The sequence below is a fragment of the Panthera onca genome, chromosome D1 (genome assembly GCF_046562875.1).
Source record: "Panthera onca isolate mPanOnc1 chromosome D1, mPanOnc1 haplotype 2, whole genome shotgun sequence".
Lineage (NCBI taxonomy): Eukaryota > Metazoa > Chordata > Mammalia > Carnivora > Felidae > Panthera > Panthera onca.
This window is the reverse complement of record NC_138348.1, coordinates 18013743-18028765: the sequence shown is the minus strand read 5'-3', so window position 1 is coordinate 18028765 and position 15023 is coordinate 18013743. Positions and strand designations below refer to the sequence as shown.

The following is a 15023-nucleotide window of genomic DNA, read 5'->3' as shown; positions in this document are numbered from 1 at the left end:
CCCAGCCCTGCTACTCCAGGGCGACACCGGCACGTGGCTTCACCTTTCTGTCCTTCGGCTTCTTATTCTTATTCTTGGCTCATTATTACCAAAATAAAGGTGTCTGCTTCGCAGCGTCATTGTAAAGATTAAATGAGGTAGTGAGGGCAGTGCCTGGAGTATAGGAAAACCTCAACAGATAGTAGACAATGATGATAATCCTAAGGGTGAAAATATCATGTTGGGGCGGAGCTTTCGCTGGTGCCTTACAGATTGCTTGAGACGGGGGGTCAGTGGAACGTTAAGGAGGCACGGGCGTTCGGCAGGGGCGAGGGTGGGGAGGAGAGACGATGAGAGGGGGACGCCGAGGTAGGCCGCCGGCCGTGGCTGCTTTGGGGGAGCCAAAGACCCCTCCGTACCATACTTCTTCCCCGCGCCCTGGCTGTGGTGATTAGACGGTTGGCTATGTGACCCAGTCTGGCCCGTCCATTCTCTCCCCCAAGCATTCGGATCCAGGAAGGGGAGGAGAGGGAAGGACCCAGCCATTTGGCCTCTCCCGTGGCTGGGCCAGAGCCAGAAGAGTGGACTCAGTTGCTCGGGGCAGCCACGGCCTCCGAGGAATAGAAGGCCCTGCTTGGCAAAGAGAGAGAGTCGAACGAAGCCAGCTGGCAGAGCGGCGCCTGGACGAGGAGAGACAGCCAGCGCCGGTGGCCCCCGGCCCCACCTCCAGTCTCCCCAGACCTGGCCCTTCCTGCCAGCCCAGGGTGGACAATCCTGAAACCTCATAGATAAGTCCCCGCTGTTTGCTGAACCCAGCTTGCGTGGGTTTCTCTGGTTCCAAACTCTGGGGCCCAGCGAGTACAGCCCCACCTCCCCCCGGGCCAGAGCACGTCTCAACGGGGACCCCCATCCTCCAGGGCTCGCTCGTCAGAAAGGCTTTGAAAGGGGGAAACGCTGAGACTGGAGTGTTGGGTCTCCCCAGATTCTGGGGGCAGAACTGGGGCTCTGGAGCCCAGAGGTCAGCTGCCGAGGTCAGGGGCTGCTCCCTGACTGCCTGAGTACAGGGCAGTGGCCTGAGTTCATGCTGGTTTTTGATCTGCGGCTTTTCGAGTCATTTCCGAAAACGTGAGCCCTCACTACAGATGCTTAATAATAACCTAACCACGGATGACGTTTCTTCTGCTCTTTTTTGTTTGTTTGTTTGTTTGTTTTCTTGGTGATTATTTTTGAGACAGAGGGAAAGCACAAGCTGGGGAGGGGCAGAGAGAGAGAGGGAGGCAGGAACCGAAGTGGGCCCTGTGCTGACAGCCGAGAACCCGATGCAGGGGCTCGAACTCCCGAGCCACGAGATGGTGACCAGAGCCCAAGTCGGACGCTTAGCCGACTGAGCCACCCAGGTGCCCCTGATGGTGCCCTTTGGCCGTGCGGATTGCCTTGTGACCAGTCTGGCGGGCTTTCCCCATCGGGCCACACGGGTCTTCTGCTGAGGCTGTCTTGCTCTAAGTAGGTCATGTACGAGCGCAGTGCACATGCTTCAGAGTAAGGTCGCTGCCACCTTGTCCCCCTTTGTAAAAGGCGGGCGGGACATCTTGGGGACGTTTTGAGGAAGAGTCTTGTGATCCTTGGCAGTGGAAGAGCTCCGCACAAAGCCGGGCATGTAGTGAAATCCCAAACAGCGCTCGTTACTGGGAGTTGGTTTGTTTTACGCGCGCCTGTCTTCCCCACCGGACTGTGCTTTGGAGAGAGAGGCAAGAACCGTTTTACGGCCGCAGCCCCGTGTCTACAGGGCCCGGCATAAATACCTACTCAGTCCCTGACTGTGCCTCTTGGACCCATAAGTTTCTCTAAGTGTCCCAATAATGGACGGCGCTGACAGGGCCTGCCTGGGCCCCGAGTGGGATTAGAACCCACATCTAGCTGCGTCTCAGCCCAGGCCAGTCCCCATCTTGCCAGTTTGTCTTTCTGCTCAAGATACGATTAATCCCGTGCTCATTGGAAATGAGGCGAGCCGCGGACCTGGTGAACTTGCACGTGACCCAGCAGGGGCTGGGGTTTCTCAGTCTGGCCCTGAACAGGCGACAGGGAAAGGGGGGAACACGGCGGCCTTTCCTGGAGGCAGCCCGGACCTGGCCCCTCGCCCCAACTGGCCCACAAGTGCTTTGCTGAGTTGTGGGAGTTCAGTGCACAACGTTTTAGACGTGTCTGGGCCTCCAAGGTCCTCAAAATCCTTCACCCACATGTGTCCCCAGCTCAGGTCTCAGGGTCCCACTCCGTCCCCAGCCTGGGCCTGACCCTGCGTAGGTCTGTTTAGGCTGGGATTTTGGCCCCTTTGGGGCCCTGCCATCCCTCCAGTTCAATCCTGAGCCTGATTTTTGGTACCAGGTTCCCTCTGGCTGCAGGAGGAGGGGGTCTCTTTAAACAGTGCTTTATTGGATTTGGGTCTTCGTGACGGGCCCAGAAATGACATGTGACGGATCTGAGCGTGATATTTTCTTTCTTTAAGACTATGAGAGCCGTTAACAGAAGCCAGCCGACCCCACAACCCTTATAATTACCGCTGTCCCCATGTCGTTCTTATGCTAAAGCTTGTCACCGTCTCCCGTCCCACCACAACAGGGTCCTCACTGCCCCTCACCATGGCTTCCAGTTCCAGAATGCCACTCTGTGGTGTTGCTCTTAGCACGACTCTGTCGCCAACGGCCTTGGCCTGGAGTTCCCTCATCAGGGGAACCTGACGCAAGGACGTGTGTGCGGGCAATTTATTTTAGAGGTGATCCCAGGGAGCAGAAACAGGGGACCGACACAACTGAAAAAAGCCAACATCACAGAGCATCTTTAGGTCAGTGCCGCGGGTGACTGGGACTCAGTGCCTCCAGGCCCCTCTGAACGGTGTACAGAAGGATCCTTGGGCTTGTCAGCCAGATGAAAGATTGACGGAAGCATCCCTCCACCGGCTCCCACGCCCCACGGGTGAGAGGTTGTTGGCCCAGTGGAAGCTAACTGCCCCAAGCACGTCCCCATGCTGAGCATGCTCCTGCCGGCAGTCCGTGTTGGCCACTGCACAAGCCCCAGGGCAGAAAAAGAAAAAGGCCTTGTGCTCGCATGAGGCAAGACGCCGGCAGCGCAAAGTGAGTTGAAGCCCGCGTGGAACTGTTTGGCCCAGCACGGCTGGAAACAGAGGTGCCGCTGAGCGCCAGGGAGGCTGTGGGTACGCTCTCGAGCCAGACTGGGTTCAAATCCTTTCTCTGTGTGTCATTTTCCTCCACTTACAAAAGGGAGAGTTCTAAAAGGAAAACACGCTTTACCGGGTTGTCACGAGGCAACTGAGAAAGCCCACAGTGCCTGGCACATAATAATCCCTCAATGAAGAGTGACTTCTATTATCCCCATTTTACGGTTGAAGACACTGAGATGTAATTTTGAAGGGATGAGAGAGGGGAACAAGTGGGGGAGGGAGACTTCATTCAGGCTCCACTCACACCTCCAGAGAAGGCTCGGTCGGCAGCTCACAGAAAAACCTGGTATTTCTGGGAAGAGACCCTCTCCCGCTTCGCCCTTCTACGCCCACTTCCCCTACCACGTGAGGGGCCTCAGGAGCGTTTTCTGCCCCTAAATGAGCAGTCACGCTTCCTCTGTCCCGGGGAAAGGGTCTGTAGGTGCCTTGTGATGTCACAGCTGGTTGCTATGGAGACATATACAGCAGGTTGCTGTAAATGTCAGTCTGGGTCCACCAGGAGCACAGTGATCAGCATCCCAGCCTGGCGCAGGGAGAGAGGAAAATGAGGCACCCTGGGGGCTCTCCCAAGTGCCTCTCCCCGCGCCCCAAACACGCGGACGCACACAGCGCAGCCAGCAGGCCCCGCGAACGTCCCCTGGCCCGCCCGCGCGTGGCAATACGTGTCTGGGGAGAAACAACCCTGGCAGCCGAGAGCAGGGTGACACATGGTCCGCATCAGTCACTGTCCCCTCCCACTCCTTCTGGAAGAAAGGTGTTGCTCAGCAGGTGGCAGTGGCACCCGAAGCGTCCCCATGGCAACACTGACTGAGGTCGGACCTCATCACTGTGCTGACCTCACTCGGGGGGCCGCTGGACTCGGGCTGGGCTGTCGCTGCCACCGGGGGAAATGGAAAAGCTGGGAAGAGGCTTTCCAGAAAAACGAATCTGCCCTCTCAGGGTCATGGCTCCTCCCGGTGAGTCCACTGCGGCCCTCCTCTGGTTTAAAGTGAGGACAGAGGCTGCTGGGTCTGGCCTGGTGTTTCAAAGGGCACAGTTGGGCCCCCAGGAAGTGGCTTTCCTGCCTCTGAAAAGAGCCGACAGCCTCCCCGGAGACGGGTCCTGTCACCCTCTAGCCATGGGTTCCAGGGCAGGTGACTCTGAGACCTGTACGTGGGGAGAGTCTTCTGGGAGGGGATCTGCCCCCCCCCCATACCCGGCTGGGCCCTGCCCCCTCCCAGGACAGAGCCCCCCGCCCCGCTGCTGGTTCACTCCACCTGCTGTCCCTTTTCTAACAAGGCCCCTCCTCCTTCCTCAGCCCAGGGCCCCAGCTCGCTGCACCTTTGTAGGAAACAGTTACTCCTTACCTGGACCTTGACTCTGTAGCTGACGCCCTTCATCCCGCTGAAGGGCAGTCTGATGGGGAACCACAAAACCATCCTGGGGTCACAGCCCGTTGCCTCCTGATACCCAAGCCCAAACCACCCAGGCCTGTAATGGACTCACTCTTTTCTCAACCTCTGCCCTTGTCTGAGACTCTTGTTTTCTCAGGGCCGTTGGCAAGATTAGCTGGCCCATGAGTGTTCACATCCTTCTTTCTGATTCTCCCCACCTGGACCCCCAGAGACCCCTGTGCTTTTGGGCACCTGCTAAGCCACCTGCTGCCTCGCCCGGGCCCCTCCTCCATCCCCCCAACGCTGGTGGTATTTCTACACCTTCTCTTGCTGGCTCAGCGGATGTGTCTAACTAAAGTCACTCCCGACCCCTCTCCACCTGCACCTTCCAGAGAGGAGGACCACCGAGAGCCCATGGCTAGCTCTGTGTTAGGATCTGTGATGGGCACTTCGCCCCCATTATTCTGCCGAATGCTGCCGGGGGGGTATCACCGGTCCACTGCAGGGACAAAAAACACAGAGGCCCGTTTGAGGCCACGTGGTAATGACCGTTATTGCTTATTAAAAGCGTTTCCTTTCGGTTGAGTTTTATACTAAAATGCTTTATACACCCTATGTCAGCATAGAAGAGGAAGTTAAGAGCGTGAACCCTGGGGCCAGGCTGCCTGGGACGGATTCCTGCCTCTGCCTCTTAAAAGCTGTGTGCAAGATACTGTTATATGTCAATTATATTTCCCTTTGTTTAAAAAGGCCGTGTGACCTTGGGCGAATTCTGTAACCCTTTCTGTGCCCCCCGAGCGCCCCTCTGTAAAATAAGAGGATGAGGGTGCCTCCCTCACAGGATAGTTATGACGATTAAATTAGCAATAGAAGTGCTTACAACCGTGCCTGGCACAGACTAAGAACTGTATAAATAGCGCTCCCTGAAAATGAAAAATGAGAAACAGCAAAGGAGGTGTGGGGTAAGGAAAGCTTTATGTCGCCTTTGGGGGCGGGGGGAGTAGTAGCAGGTGCATAGTTGCATCTTAGGAGGTAGATAGGCTCAGAAAGGTGAGTTAACGTATTTGGAGTCACACAGGATTAAAGCCTGGGGGTCCCGCCAGTCCACTGCTGGAGCGGACAGTACAGAGGGGGCTAGAAAAAGTAGGGTCCCTGGGGACTGGGCACCAGGAGGAAGGGCTGCCCCGAGTCCGAGGGGGTGACCCAGGAACTCGGCTGAGGTTCTCCTGGGTCAGGGCAGGAGAACTCAGGGGCTGCTGGAGGAGGACGGGGGAGGGGCAGTGGCAGAGGCCTAGCAGAACCCCAGCATGCCCAGCTCCTTCTCCCGCTGAGTCCAAGAGATGGGACCGTGGCCCGGCCGGGACACTGATGGAGTTGGGCTCTGGGCCACGCCCACAGGCACCTGCTTCTTGCCTACATTGAACCTGAGCCCTTGCAAATCCTTAAATTTACTGTCGTCCCTGGGGCAAAGCCCTCGGAAAGCTAGAAGCGTCCCAGTGGACAAATCACTTCCCTTCTCTGTGTATCCGTTTCTTCATCTCTAAAAGGGGAACAGTATTAATTAGTTACTAGCACCTAAACTTTTGCTGTGCTTTGGAAGGGTCCAGTGATATCACATATATAATGCGGATTGGCTTTCAGCCCAGCAGAGAATCCATTAAATAACTGAAGCTGTTTTTTCTAACTCTGTGACCTTAGACAAGGAACTTGACCTTTCCGGACTCTGTGTCCACCGCCATTGCTCGGAATGAGTAAGTTAACAATGCGAAGCTCCCAGCGCAGTGCCTGAACGGGGTAGGAAAAAGGAGATATGGAGTGCCCTTCCCCCAGCTCGATGCCTAGGGACCACAGTTGGCCCTGAGTCAGCAGAGATTGTCCAGAAGAATCCCCGTGTGCCCAGATGGACACTTATGTGTCTGTGTGGCTATCCTAAGTAGAGAATCAGAAGTGCAAAAATGTTTTTGCTGTTTCCTTGGAGTCTCTTGGAAGGGGAAATCTGGCTTTAAGAGAGAACTATAGGCCAGACAGCCAGCATAAATACAATTGGGTGTTCACCTGTTCTTCCTGCAAAGTCATATTAGAAGTGACAACCCGTCTCTGCTCAGTTGGGGGGACCCAAGGGTGAGGGGCTCCGGCCAAGCCGGAAGGGATTGTGTTGACCACAGTGACCACAAGACAGAGCAGCTGAGTGAGACCCCCGGGGAGGAGGGAGAGATGAGATTCTGTGCGATGTGGCAGGAGCTTCTCAGTCACATGTACGCACACACACAGCCCTTGACACACTCATGCCTGCAGCTTGCTGCGTCACCCCGTCCCTGGGGGGCCCCTTCCACCGGCCAGCGTCACAAGTCCTGCAAAACCGCAAACCTTCCCTCTCAAGTGCCTGACTTCAAAGGGGCAGCAAAGACTCCCTGTGGTGGTCTGGGGGTTCCGTCTGAAAGTGCGCGCACGTTATCTCATTTAATCTCATTAGCGGGAGATGCCTTTGAAGCCTCGTGTTTGAGCTTAAACGCTCCGGAGGGTTTTAGCCCTTTTGCTAAAGCCGAGCTTCTTTGAATTCGAAACAAGACTGGGCAATCTGTCATCAGGGCAATGACGACACCTTCAGGGCGCACACCTAGCTGGGTCTCTAGGTTGGCAGGGGAGGAGGGTGGGGGGGACCAGTGGGGACATTCGGGTAACAGAAAGGGATACAAGGAGGGTGGTGGAGTACTTCGGGTGGGGAAGGAGGGGTGGGGGGCAGGGTCGAGGAGAGAGGACCCGGGAGCCATGGAGTCTGGGGGCTGCTTCCGGGAGGAGGAGAGGAAAGGCGGGACCCTGCCCCTTAGGGGAGAGCTGGCAAAAGTCACAGCGTCGAAGGGGGTCCCGTAGGGAAGGGGGTGGGCTGGGGGGTGTGTGGCTCTCAGCAGCAGGACGCCCTCAGCCAGACCTCACCGTGTATCTGGGCACCCCGGGGGCTGCGTGCCCCCTCCCCTGGCACGGCGCCTCGGGCCCCTTCCGTGGAACTGGAGCCCCTTCGGCCTCTCTTCCCCACAGCCTGTGATAGTCCCGGGGGTGGGGACGTGTGGCTGTGTCCCCGAGTCCAGGCATAGCCCAGACCCGGGACTTTCGGGCCCTTTCAACATGGCCTAAACTCCACCCACGACCTGAGCCCGGCCGAGCTGCATGCGGTGCATTTGGACGTTTTCACTCTGTTTGTTTTCTGGATTGGTTTTGTTTAACAAAGGAGGTGGTTAGGGTTCAGACCCAAATCCTCCCCTTCCCAGTTTCGGATTTGCCTGGAAAACGGATGGGCCTAGCCCCCACTCGGGTTGGCCCAGTGCCCGGCCGGGTTCCTGGGTGCACGGGAAGCAATGAGGGGCTTCTGACCTGGCCGCTGGCTCCCCTGATGGGAGGGAGGATAAGGCCAGGCTGGCTGCGGAGAGGCCAGGGGCCGAAGCCGCCCCCCTCTCTGGGCAGTCGGTCCAACCCTGGGCTGCTCTGTCTGTCCTGGGCATTTGAGCCTCAGCAGGGGAGGAGAAGGAGCCCGGGAGTCCGTCGGAGAAGGATCGCACACCCACGCAGCCTCGGCCTCGGCTCTCTCCTGAGTCATTACCAATTAGCTGAGGCGGGTGGGGAGCGAGGTGGGTGAAGGAGGGGCCCTTAGATGCGGAGAGAAGAGGTTGGAAGGGGTGCGTTTTGGGGGGGAGAGCTGGAGGCATGAACGGGCTCCCAGAGGTGGAGGGGACACCCAGGGCCCGTGTTCTGTGCAGTCAACCCCATCCAACTGACCTGAGCACAGCAGCCAGCCTGCAGGGCCTGCGCCTGAAGCCAGAGGGCCGCGGGGGGTGCGTGGAGGTGACCTTCCTCACTACAGGGGCCAGGGAGCTCCGATAACAGGACGGCCACCGTTTACTGAGCACTAACAACACGCCAGGCGCCAGCCAAGCCCTTCACTCAGTGGTAACAACACTTACTTTGTTCAGGACTTCCACCTGTTCTCCCTCACACAGTTCTTACTAAGCAGACGAGGAAAAGGGGGCCCGGAGAGGTTAAGTGACTAGTCCCAGGTCACCCAGGATTGGGACTCCAGAGTCCGTGCTCCGGAACCTTCACGGCAGCTCTGGGGATAGAGTCGTTCTTCGCTATGGCTGCACTGCAATAACATTATCCCCATTTCACAAATGAAGAAACTGAGGCTCAGAGACATTATCTGAGCAGGAAGGAGCCCCCACTGTGCCCAATTCTGTCCTAGCCAAGTTCCCGTCTGTTGTTTGTCTCATCCTGGCCGCGGGGTTATTATCCCCGTCTCACAGAGGAGGAAACAAGGGGAGAGGGGGTAAGTCAGGATTCGCCAGGATTTGACTCAAGAATCAACGTGAAGCCGGTGTGATTCTCCACGATGGATGGCCTCAGGGGGCCGTGGCTCTGACATCCACATTGGAGAGTCCAGACCTCCCCATACCCCACTATTCCATTGTGGGGACCTAGGCTGGGGCCGGAAGTGTGAGATGGGCAGCGACCCAGGAGGATTATCTCTGATAGAGCCCAGCTCCTTGTCCCAATCACGTCCTGCCCCCAGGAATTATAGATGATTATCCCCAAGGGGTAGAGGAGGAGGAGCCCAGGGGACGTCCAGGAGGTGGTAGAATGCAGGGATTAAAAGCACTGTCTCGGGCCACCTGGGTGGCTCAGTGAGTTGAGAGTCCCACTCTTGATTTCGACTCAGGTCATGATCTCATAGTTTGTGAGTTCGAGCCCTTCTTTGGGCTCTGTGCTGACAGCGTGGAGCCTGAACAGGATTCTCTGTCTCCCTCTCTCTCTACCTGCCCCCCCCCACCCCCTTGCTCTCTCTCTCTCTCAAACATGAACAAATAGACATTTAAAAAAAAATAGCACTATCTCCTGTGTCTGGATCCAGATTCCGGCTTGACCCCTTACAGTTGTGAGCTGGTCAGAGTCTCAGTTTCTTTGCAAAATGAGATTCAGTATACGACCCTCCTCGGGGCATAATTGTGGGCACCAGATAGAGAAGCCTCCTCGGGCCGATCCCTGAGACTAGGGTTCATGCAATGGGTCCATTAAAGACATGCTCCCAGGAGAACCAGAGGGAATGGGGGAGGAGGGGGCAGGGCAAAGCAGGGGAGGAGCAAAGCCAGAGTGCAATGCCAGGCGAGTTGGGGGGGGGGGGGGCTCTCCAGTGTGGGTTACTGCTCTGAGTTGGTCAGACTCAAGGTAAGGCCATCTGTCTGTCACTACCTGAAGTGGCTTCTGGCTCTCTGTACCCAAGGTCAAAGCTGCTCCAGGCCTGAGGGCTGTTAGAGGCTAAAGCACAGGGCAGCTGGGGGTGGGGCAGGGCGCTCCGAATTGGTGAGAGGATCCGAGGGATTGGGGTCACCTGTGTGACATACAGAAGGTGCTCGTTAAGCAGAAACAGTGATCGCTCGAGCCACAGAGCCCGGACCCCTGAGCCTGGGACAGGTTGTGTTGGTTTCCTACTGCTGCCCTAAAATTAGCACTCCCTGAGTGGCCTGAAACCACCCAAGTGTCTTCTTTCACAGTTCTGGAGATCAGAAGTTGCAAATCAAGGTGTCATTGGACAGAGTGACTTCTGGCGACCTTTGGGGAGAGTCCATTTCCTCGCTTCTTCCGGCTGCGGGCCTCGTCCTCACCTCCCCCCTCCCCCCGCCCCTTGCTCCCATTGTCACCCCCCCCAATCACTGACTCTGACCCTCTTGTCTCCCCTTATAAGGACTCAGATAACCCAGAATCATCTCCAGTCTCAACAACCTTACCTGCGAAGTCCCTTTTTACCTAGAAGGTAACAGGTTCTGGGGTTGAGGATGTGGGGGTGTCTTTGGGGGGGGTCGTTATTCAGTTTTCTGGAGCAGGGAAAGAATGGGACACGGGCTTCCCCCAAGACAGGTGCAAAAGCTATCTGTTTTGTTGGCCTGTTCTCAAGGGGAACAGCTCTTAGGTGCTCCCTATGGGATCCAACTGTACCCACAGCCTTGCTGGCTTCTGCCCCACCTGTTCTGTATCCCTTACTCCTCTCCGGGTCCCCTCCAATGAATCCTTGTCTCAGGCTCTGCTTCCAGAGAATCTGCCCTTAGGTACTGGGTCCCGTTATCCCCATTGTATAGTTGAGGGAGCTGTAGTGATGGCTATCACTCTCTCCAGGTCACATAGCTAGTGGTGACAGAACTGGCTTGGACCCCAGTCTCCACATTCCAGGTCCTGGGCTCTCCGTTCCTCACTGCTTACTCTCCAGCTCTCTGGAGGAGGTTGTTTAAGGGCCAGTGGAGGTGGGGGTGGGGGTGGGATGTGGTTCTGTGGCAGCTCAGACCCGCTGTCGCCTCGTCCTGTAGCCCCCCGCTGACCAATGCCTTTGTCCTCCTACCTTCTCTCAGCGCTTTGTCGCGGAGAGGGCTTTGAAGAGCTAGCTGGCCTTGGCTTTGAATTTCCCCGGCAGCTCTTTTGCCCCAAATTCTGACAGCGTGGTTCGGGGAGCACAGACTCTGGCCCCACTGTGCAGGGATGGTGTGGGAGGGTTCTGCTTTTCCGGGGACAGAGGCAGGCGGCCCCAGGGCCTGGATCCTCTTTGGAAGAGCAGTGACAGTCACGGCTAATACAATGAACTCAATACTGTGCTGCTTGAGTTTCTGTCTCTCCCCATCCCTCCCCTGCTCTGCTCCGTGCCTCTGGCCTCTGGTTGGGCTTCAGCCAGTGGGAGGCAGGGGCAGGAGGAGAGAGGTCGCTTTTTATCCCCCGCCCCCCACTCTAGTTCCCTTCCTGATGCTACTCCCACGGCCACGTGTGGTCGGCTGGATCGTGGCCCCCAAGGTGTCCATACCCCAAGCCCCGGACTCTGTGAGTGTGTTACCTGAAAAGGCCAAAGGGACTTGGCAGAGGTGACTACGTTAAGGATCTTGAGACGGGGAGATTGTTCTGGATTGCCTGGGTGACCCAATAACGCAACCATCAGGGCCCCCGGAAGAGGGAGTCGGGAGGGCCAGGGAGATGTGATGATGGAAACAGAGGTTGGGATGATTTAGCCAGGAGCCGGCGAAAGCCCTCAGCCTCCAGAAGCGGAAAGAGTCAAGGAGTGGATCCCCCATGCCATGGAGCCTCCGGAAGGAACCAACATGTTGGACTTCTACCCTCCAGAACCAGAGCGCGCAATTTGTGTTGTTTCTAGCACGGAAGGTTGTGAGAATCCGCTCCAGCAGCAGGAGGAAGGTGCTAGAGCTCGCCTCGGTAAGGACGCTTCACCAGCTTCTCTTCACTTCAACCCTCGCGTCTGCCGTCCGTTTCCTGCGGAATCCCGACCGAAACAACCCAAATGTGTCAAACTGGGACTGATGATTTTATTTACCTCTCAGAAAGTGGTGGTGTCTTACTGGATCCCTGTCAACCCTCAATTTCCTCTTCCGTGAAATGGAAATAAAAATACCCACCTGGCACGCTGGGATTGTGAAAACTGATAAAACAAAGAATGCATGAGAAATGTTTAGCATATGGTAATTGCCTATCCCCCCCGCCCCCCACCATGGTGAGTGTTCTGATTTGAGCGCCTACTGTGTACAAGACACAGACCTAGGTACTGGGGATAAAACGGAGAACAAAACAAACCCCACACCTTCATGGAGGTTCGTTTTGGTGAAGTGAGACAGATAATACAGAAATCAGTAAATTATCAGAAGATCAGAAAATGATAGGGGCGTCTGGGCGGCTCAGTCGGTTAAGCGTTCGACTTTTGCTCAGGTCCGGATCTCACGGTTCATGGGTTCGAACCCTGCGCTGGGCTCTGTGCTGATGTCTCAGAGCCTGGAGCCTGCTTCGGATTCTGTGTCTCCCTCTCTCTCTGCCCCGCTCCCACTTGTGCTCTGTCTGTCTGTCTGTCTCTCTCAAAAATAAATAAACAATAAAAAAAATTAAAAAAAAAAAAGAAGAAGATCAAGATGATAGACGCCATGACAGGTGATAGATCAGGGTGGGGCGCCGGAAAAGGGTGCTGAGAGCTTACACAGGGTGGTTGGGGACAGCCCTGGGGAGAAAGGGTCATTGGTCTCTGAGCTTCCCCTCCCAACACCCTGTGTTGATGGTGTCTTTGGACTTGCCTCAATAAAACCCGTGCCAAACTGTGACCGAGTCTCGAACCCCAGGCGAGATACGTATGAAGGCTGAGTGTGCATCCGTGCACGTGAGCCCGTGTGCGCGTGCAAAGGGAAACACCTGCTCATCCCTCACGGGGTGGAACGTGGAGACGCAGAGAAGAATGTTCTTGTCCTGCCCTGGCTCAGTCTCCTCTCCGGTGGCTTCATGCCTCTCTTCTCCCTCCTGCCTGCTTCCATCATCCTACCTTCTGGACCAATTCCTCTGCGCTCTCGGTTCTCGTTTGGTTCTGCCACCTCCTTCCACCCTTGTCTCCCGGGCTTTCCCTTCACCCTCTGGCGTTCGGTTGCTCCAAACTTTGGCTCACGCTGTGCCTTCTACCCAGACTGCCCGCTTCCCCTAGACAGACACCTGCCCAGCCAGCAAGTCCTCAAGGCCCCTCTCGTGTTGCCCTTGGTGGCCTCCCTTCCTTGGAAAGCATGCGTGGCCCCCTTCTCTGAATCCGCGCAGCCCTTCGTTCCAGTCTCTGTCACCGCGCTTCCTGGGCGGGGCAGGTGCACAGCTCTCTCACGTGTGTGTGTCCCCCTCCCTCACCACACACCGTCCAACATGAGAAGGGACAGCATCTCATTTGCCCTCACGTCCAGAACGGGCTCCTGACAGCCTGGTCCCTTAGCCTTTCAGAGACTCAGTTTCCTCCTCAGGAACCCTGTCCAAACACTGCCGTAGAAGCTCAGAGCCATCGGGGGCTTCCTGCGTGACAGGCGCTGTGATCGCCGCTGTGCTGCACGGTCTAGTCCCCTGTCACAGCCCGAGCCAGGTGCTGGTAACCTCCCTGTTGTTACAGAAGAGAAAACTGAGGCACGGAGGGGCTACGTAATAGGCTCAAGACTCACGCTCGGACCCAGGGAGTCTGCAGAACGGGGCTTCTTTCATTTTAAATCGTCAACTCAGGCGTGGTACAAAATTCAAAAGATTCAAACAGTGAAGCAGCGAAGACCCAATCTCCCTCCCCACCCGGATCTCTCCCAGAAAGTATCTGCCACAGAGATTTGCTTCCTGAGTACCCTTCCAGAGAGAGTCTGTACACTGAAATACGTGTCTTTAAAACGTATGGTTTACCCGAATGGGAGGATAGCACACTGTGCCCCCCGTTCTTGTCTTGACGGTGGCTCTGTATCCATGCCGCCTCTCCCCCACCGCTCTCTGCTGTCCCAGAGCACAGAGACTCTGGGAGCACAGAGCAGGGGTTGCACCGTGGGGCCGGAGAGCTGAGCTCGTGGCTCAAAGCGTGCACACAGCACTGAGTGGGCAATGCGGGTCTTGTAGCCTTGGCCTCCCCAGAGGCATAGCAGAAAGGACCTGGAAGGTCACCGTGACCCCAGCAGAGCCCAAAGACAGCACTGCCTTTCCTGCCCTCCTGTCCCCCCCCTTCCCCACCCCCCGCTACCCTTGCAAACACGACCAGTCAGAGCAAAGCTGGCTGGCTGTTCCAGGAAGTGTTTGTTGGAACAGCAGAGGAGAACATATGTCTACGAGTCTCCTCTGAGACAGAGACTCCTGGGAGACCAGCCCAGGCCCCAAATAGCTCAAAAGCAAAAGCTCGTGTAGAGTAAGGACACTCAGAGGCTACGTTGGGGTCACGTTGGGTCATCCGCCTGGAGCAGGCGGTTAAACCCAATGTGCAATCAACATTCCTTAGACTGTGGCCTCTGTGAACTCTCTTCCCCTCTCCCCCCTCTCCCTCTGGGTCCTAATTTCTGGTCTCTGGGCCTCTAGGGCACAGACCCAGCTCTATGCAGTCCTTGCTCATGCCTTCAGGAGTTAGTCACTCTTCAGCACGCACAATCCCGCCATCAGCTATGGGCTGTGTCACAGAATCACCACGTCAAGAACCCCATAAGAGGTGCCCTCCACCAGCCCTTGCTTGAGACATGAGTCTCTCTCCTGTCCAGTCCACTGGCCTTCTAGCGTTTTTTCCTTGAATACCTCCAGTGACGGGGATCTCACAACCTCTCAAAGGCAGTTTGGGGAACTCTTCTCCACCGAGGATCAGAACTTCAAGGGATCATCAGAATCTCGAAGCCCACCCGGCCATTTTTCTTGACCGCACTGTTTCCTGTCCTGTACTTTATCCAGTATGGACCAAAGTTCCCTTTTTCCGGCTGGATTCTTAATCACCGAGGTGTAGGGAAGGTCCTCTTTCTTGAAGTGATTTCAGGGAAACCACCACAGAAGAAAAGTAGAGACCAATCCGTGCTTTCTGCCCTAGCTGTCCCCAGCAGCCCCGCTCGGCCGGGGTGGGAAGTGCCTGCTCTCTGTGCTGCCGGCCCAGCCCCTCC

General features: G+C 56.5%; 1 long non-coding RNA gene across 2 annotated transcripts; it reads left to right on the top strand.

Annotated features, from left to right (window-relative positions):
• Window positions 1–3495: 3495 nt before the first annotated feature.
• Window positions 3496–12032, top strand: LOC132661676 (uncharacterized). Of its 2 annotated transcripts, XR_014135289.1 has the most exons (3): window positions 3496–4170; window positions 10128–10387; window positions 11622–12032. It is a non-coding gene; the product is annotated as an uncharacterized LOC132661676 (long non-coding RNA). The 2 variants fall into 2 exon arrangements; XR_009602352.3 differs by lacking the exons at window positions 10128–10387; window positions 11622–12032 and adding an exon at window positions 4512–4708.
• The last annotated feature ends 2991 nt before the right edge of the window (window positions 12033–15023 follow it).